Source organism: Tenrec ecaudatus, chromosome 3 (assembly GCF_050624435.1).
Source record: "Tenrec ecaudatus isolate mTenEca1 chromosome 3, mTenEca1.hap1, whole genome shotgun sequence".
Taxonomy (NCBI): Eukaryota; Metazoa; Chordata; class Mammalia; order Afrosoricida; family Tenrecidae; genus Tenrec; species Tenrec ecaudatus.
The window spans coordinates 213,554,452-213,561,280 of record NC_134532.1 but is presented as its reverse complement, the minus strand read 5'-3'; the positions used below and the strand labels follow the sequence as shown (position 1 = coordinate 213,561,280).

The window sequence follows — 6,829 nt, the reverse complement described above, 5'->3', positions numbered from 1 at the left end:
GGATGATGAGCGGGGAGAGAGAGAGAAATTCCCAGTGTCTCACATTGTTATGCCATCAAAGAGTGACCAGGCTGTAACTTGAGTGACAAATTTGCTTTCACCCTAACTAGGAGTGTCTAGGTGACATAGATTTATCTAACTGCCAGAGATGGCTACCAGAGTCATTAGATTTTATGTCAAGATGAAGTTGTATGAAAGTGTAGGGCTGGAATTCAACCTATCAGGTCACAGCCAATGCTGCTTCCTTGGGGGTGTGGCCTCTTTATAAGAGAGACACTGGGATCTCCCACTCTTTTTCTTCCTTGATCCTCTGCTGGTCTTCTGTGTCTCCTCCAGGAGTGGCCCCATGTGGGCTAGCAGATGCTGAGCCCTGTTGTTCTGCTATCTGCCCACCAATCTCAACCACAACTCTGCACCACTGGACTGTAATCTCATGCTTCCTAACTCACCTTCCTGTGTCACTGGCCTGGATCTAGGTGGCTCAAAAGAGGACTGCAGCTAGCATCTGACCCATAGACTTCAGTTGGACTGGGCTGGGATGCCTTCATGATTTAAAATTGCCCCCCCTTGATATAAATCTCTCATACATATATAAATCATTGGTTTTATTTCTCTAGAAAGCCTAGCCTAACACAGACACACAAGCATTTAAAAAATCTGTTTTTGAATACAACATCCTTATTGTACAAAGACATTTGATATATAATGTTTTAAAGAAAAGAGCTAAGGCCTGTACATAATGACTTGTGTCTCATTTCAAATGGTAGTTAAAAAACCCCAACATTATTAAATAAGCCTCCCATAGCTGGCCCAACCCCAACTACATGGACACCCCCCACTCCCAGAAGAATGCACTTTCAGAGAACAGCACTGAAGCTACAACTCAGGGAGAGTGCACTGATCAGAGTGCACTGGAGCAAAAGAGAGAGAGTGGAGCACATCCTTCCCCACCAAGCCCTGAGAACAGTATTCTTGCTCAGAGCGGCCAGTGCACAGAGAGGCCCATACGGCTGCCCCCCCCCCATGAGAAATGACATTCTCACTGACCCATACCACTATGGGGGACAACACTGGAGACACAGTGCAGGAATTGTGTCTGATCTGACCCACCACACCGGGGCTAAACACTAAGGGCATGCAAAAGATCAGCAAGGGGAGCAGAGCAATGACATCTCTGGGGAATACCAAAAATAGACTTTGGGGCCAGGGTGTGGCACCTCATCACACTGGACCAGAAAACACTCCTAAAATACAACAATAAGCCCTGGAAGTATTTATAGGCTTTTCTTTTATTGTAGTTGGTTTTTTGTTGTTGCTGGGTGTTTTGTTTGTTTGTTTTCTTTTGTTGTTTTGTTTTCCTTTGTCTTGTTTTTGTGCTTATTATTGTCTCTGCATGTTTTAGATAAGACAGGTGGGATAAAAATCCAGAGGAGACAACAATGAGATGAATTGTAGGTGTGTGTGTGTGGGGAGACAACAAAGAGAGAGGGAGGTGGGAGAAAGGAAAGAGGGTGTCAACCAACCCAAGGACAGGGGAAAACAAGTGTTCTAAAATCAATTCCAAGAGGGCTTAGGATGCCTGGTGTGGCTTGATCATGGGCAATGTAGCCAAGAGGAATTACTGAAACCTTAATAAAGGCTGAACATGATAGTAAAACAAGAGGAAAGTAAAAGGAAATAGAGGATAGATCTAGGAGGCAGATGACGTTTATAAAGGTCTAAATACAGGCATGTACATATGTAAATATATGTAAAATGATAGGGAAATAGATCTATGTACGTATATTTATATGTTAAGTATTAAGGTAGCAGATGGATGTTGGACCTCTATGCAAGTACTCCCTTAATGCAAGGACACTTTGTTCTAATAACCTGGAATTCTGTGATGTTCACCCTCCCAACATGGTCACTGAAGACAAAATGGGTGCATAAACAAATGTTGTGAAGAAAGTTGATGGTGCCCGGCCATCAAAAGATATAGCATCTTTTTAAAGGCTTGAAGGTAAACAAGCGGCCATCTAGCTGAGAAGCAATAAAGCCCACATGGAAGGAGCACACCAGCCTGTGTGATCATGGGGTATCAATGGGATCAGGTATCAGGCATCAAAAACCCAGAACAAAAAATCCTATCTATGTGAGTGAGGGGGAGGGTGGAGTGAAGGCCCAACGCCCATCTGCAGACCATTGGACATGCCCTTACAGAAGGGTCATAAGGAAGAGATGAGCCAGTCAGGATGCAGTAGAGCACCGATGAAACACACAACTCTCCTGTAGTTTTTTTTAATACTTCCTCCCCCCTCCCCTGACTATCATGACCCAAATTCTGCCTCACAAATCCAGCTAGACCAGAGCAGACCAATAATGAGAGCAGTGATACCAGGAGGGGAAGGGGAAGGTGGCTGGAGAAAGGGGAAACCAATCACAATGATCAAAATATAACCCTTCCCAGGGGGATGGACTACAGAAAAGGAAAGGGACACAGCGATCATTGTAAGATATGAAAGAAAATTGTTAATAAATCAAGGAGGGTGGGGTAGGGGGAAAATAAACTGATACCAAGGTTTCAAGTAGAAAGAAAATATTTTGAAAATGATGGCAACATATTTACAAATGTATTCAATACAATGGATGGATGGATGGATGGATGGATGGATGGATGGATGGATGGATTGTGATGAGGTATTAGAGCCCCCAATAAAATGATTTTTTTTTAAAAGAAGCCTCACACAAAATCCACTGCCATTGAATCTATGGGACTCCTGTAAATCATACATAGCATCTTCAAGAACTGCCTTATCTTTTCTCACGGGTGGCTGGTGAGTTTGAACCACTGACCTTGTGGTTAGCAGCCCAAGGCTTACCCCAGAGTGTCACCACCCACACACTGTCATGCAGTTGGTTCTGACTCATAAACAGTAGAACTGCCACCTTGGGATTCTAATGTAAATATTGAGGGTAGCAGGCAGCTTCATTTTTCTCCCAAAGTGAGACTTGTAGGTTTGAACTGCCAACCTTGCAGTTGGCAGCTGAATGAGTAACCCACTACCCCATCAAAGCACTGCCACCACAGTGCTCACTAATTGCCATCAAATGTCACTGTTAGGCTTATACTGCAGATCAAATTCTGTGAGTGAGAAGGTAGCACTAATGTAGTAGGTGACGGCTGAACTGCCACTTGTCTGTCAGTTTGTTGTACTGTGGTGTCTTACGTGTTGCTATGTTGTTGAACGTTAGATCACAGGTATTTCAAATACCAGCAGGGTCACTCAAAGCCAACAGGTTTTATCAGAGCTTCTAGACAATGAACAGACTATGAAGAAAGAACAGGTTGTCCATTTTCCAGCAACTAGCCACGGAAAACCTTATGTTCAGCAGAAGAACGGTGTCATATACTGAAATCCTCAGGACTAACAACAGAATATTGTCCGATGCAATGGGAGGGCTGTTTTAGAAGAAGTACAGCCAGAATGGTCCTTAGAAGTCAGGACGACGAGATGTGGCCTCACATAGTTTGGACATGTGATTAAGAGAGACCAGTCCCTGGAAAAGGACATCATGCTTGGGAAAGTGGAAGAGCACTTTGGAAGAGGAAGACCGTGAAGGAGATGGACTGACAGTGTGGCAGCAACAATGAGCTCAAACATAGCAGCAATTGTGAGGAAGGCATAGGACGAGGCGGTGTTTCAGTCCATAGTCCACGGGCTTGCGATGAGTCAGTACTGACTCAATGACTTCTAACAAAACACCAAGCCTGCACATTCAAAGAGATTGGTCTGTCAGTGTAGTGTATAGTGAATACGAACTATATGCAAGGTGATATTCTAGGTGTTATTTTAAATAGGAAAGAAGATGCACTCCTTGGGTACAGAAAGAAAGAAACATAACATAAAATAAAAACACGAGCAAACAAAATAAATTATGAGGGTAAAGCTTAGTCCTGATTGTGGGGTTGTTAGTTCTTGCTGAATATAATCTCATAGCATTTTCATTGAATAATTGGAAGTGCATTTCTAGACGTTTCCTCCTGTTCTGACTTAGTCTGAAAGCTGCACTTAAACCTGTTCCTCATCATAGCAACAAGCAGCTGCCCCGAGAGTTGAACTGGCATTTTTCATATCCACTTGTGTTTCTCGCATGAGAAATGAGAAGTTAACGTATCAACCACCACGGCCCCCTCTTCTTTTATTGGTACAGCTGTAGCCGAGGGCTGTCCTGCTGGTTCTGACTCACGACTATCTCATGGGAACCTGCAGAGTATTTTAGGATGTAATCGGTAGGATGTCTCACTCCGTTGTACAAAGGGTTGCTATGAGAACTGATTAGCTGGCATCTAACCACAGCCGCAATCTTTATGAAGCCCTAGTGGTGTAGTGGGGTAGGAGTTGTGCTGCTAATGGCAAGGTCAGCAGTTTGAAACCGCCATCTGCTCCGTGCAAAAAAAAGTAAGACTTTCTTCTTTTGTGAAGAGTGACAGTCTCAGAAATCCATAGGGGCAGTTCTCTCTGGCCTATAGAATGCCTACAAGCCAGAACTGACTCGATGGCAGGGAGTTAATGTTTATGGAAACAGATCTCTGTGAGCTACTAGATGGATTTAACTCACAAACTTTTTGGTGATCCCTGGGGCACTTTACTGTTGAGTCGCTAGGCCACTGAATAGACCCGTGGTTGTTGTTAACTGCCCTTAAAACAGCCCTGACTGGTAGCTAGGCTGACTGTGCACAACAGAGCCAAACGCGTCCTGGTCCTGAGCCATCCTCACAATAGTTCTCATGTTTGAAGCAATCTTTGCAGCTGTTCTGTCCATCCATATTGTTGCGGGTCTGTGTCTCTTTCGCTGCCCCTCTACATTGCCAAGCAGCCTGGTTGGTGGTCTTTTAAAATAAGGTGCAAACAATCAATATATAAGTGAGTGACTAAGCAGGATGCCTGCGCTGGGGTGGGAGCTCTGTAGCATATGAGCTTCGAGATGGGGCTGAGGAGGAGAAGGCGGACACATGAAACGCTCAGCAGGCAACAACGTGCAGGACACGGATTAAAGGTCTTGCAATGAAACATTCTTTGTGCGCTGTCCAAGGGACCTAAGGAGGTCAGTGTGACTCATCTGGGTGGTTGTGGGAGGGATTCATCCAAGATAAGATTAGCGGCAAGGAAGACTCTTAGAGTCCATTGAAGAGCTTGTGTTGCAGTCCAAAGCTCGCTCTGGCTTCTTGTGCAACCCGGGGGAAGCCCCGTTAGCGTGTTTGACATGGGTTCTGGGTAATGGATCATCCTGACTTGGAATAGGGTTTCAGTGGAAAACATGATGAGACCAGGTGTCCTCTTAAGGGTAACAGCAACTTTAGACCCTGTGTGGCAATCCCTGATGCACCACAGTAATGCCCAGGGAAGACAGGCTGACATGGAAATCGAACTACTTCCTTAAAAACATCAGACTCCTGGATGATTCTCCAAAGTGCTTCATTGTGGAAGCAGACAACGTGGGCGCCAAGCAGAAGCAGCAGATGCGCTTGTCCCTGCATGGGCAGGCTGTGGTGCTGGTGGACAAGGACACCAGGATGCCCACAAGGCCATCTGAGGGCACATGGAGAACAACCCGGCTCTGGAGAAAGTGTTGCCTCATATCTTGGGGCATGTGGGGTTAGACCTCGCTGGGATCGGGGACATGCTTCTGGCCAACCAGGTGCCAGCTGCTGCCCATACTGGTGCTATTGCCCCATGTGAGATGACTGAGCTAGCCCAGAACACGGGACTGGGTCCCCAGAAGACCTCCTGCTTCCAGGCTTTGGGCTTCACCAGGAAGATCTCCAGAGTCAACATTGAAACCCAGCTGATCAAGACTAGAGACAACGTAGGCACCAGCGAAGCGACCTTGCTGAACGTGCTGAACATCCCCCCTTCGCCTTCAGGCAGATCATCCAGCAGATGTTCAACTACAGCAGCTTCTACAGCCCAGAGTGCCTGACATCACAGAGGAAGAGCTGCACGTTCACTTCTTAAAGGATGTTACCAGTGTGTGCTACCTGACTGTTGCCTCCGTGCGCCACTCGATCATGCACAGGCATGAGCAGGCCTTGGCTTTGTCTTGGAGACAGAGTACACTTTCCCACTGGCTTCAAAGGCCTTCTTGGCCCAACCATCTGCATGTGTGGTCTCTGCCTTGGTGGTGCAGCCGCCACCACTGCTGCTGCTTCGGCCTGGCCCGGCAGGAAGCAAATGAGGAGTCAGAAGAACTGGATAAGGGCATGGGATTTGGTCTCTTTGACTAGTCATCAACACAAGCAACCAAAGCAGCCAGCTTTCTTTGTGAAACAGGGAAATAAAGGCTTACTTCTCTCTGAAAAACAAAAACATAAAGCAAAGATGATGAGAAGAGATGGCATGGATTTTGCAGTGTGAACTCAGAACTTCCAGCAGAGAAGGCTGGGGTAGAAGGGAAAGGAAGAAACCAAGGGCTGACCCTAGTCCAGGGAGGTGACGCTGGTGTCATTGACTGATAAAGGGATGCTATCGAGGCAGGATTTTAGTTGTGACAGGATTGTGTGGGGAATCCAGTTCTAGTTTCATTTCCCAGTCGATTTCTAAGTAGAGGTAATGCATGGCAGTTGTATATATGGCTCTGAGTGTCAGGGCAGGTAATAGGATATAAATTCATATTGGAGAGCCCTCGTGTACAAACAAACTATAAAAAGCTTGTGGAAAAATGGGATTAAAAGCTCATGGGAATTTTCCAGGAATTTCTCAAAGCCCTTTTTCCTTTTAAAAGCAGGGAGTTGCATAAAGTAATTTAAGAAAATAGGGTTGGGCCTATAGTTTTGTTGTTGTTGTTG

The 6,829-nt window shown here is 45.7% G+C and overlaps 1 pseudogene; it reads left to right on the top strand.

The window, feature by feature from the left end:
• Positions 1-5,377: 5,377 nt before the first annotated feature.
• On the top strand, positions 5,378-6,268 carry LOC142443744 (large ribosomal subunit protein uL10-like; annotated as a pseudogene).
• Positions 6,269-6,829: the final 561 nt, after the last annotated feature.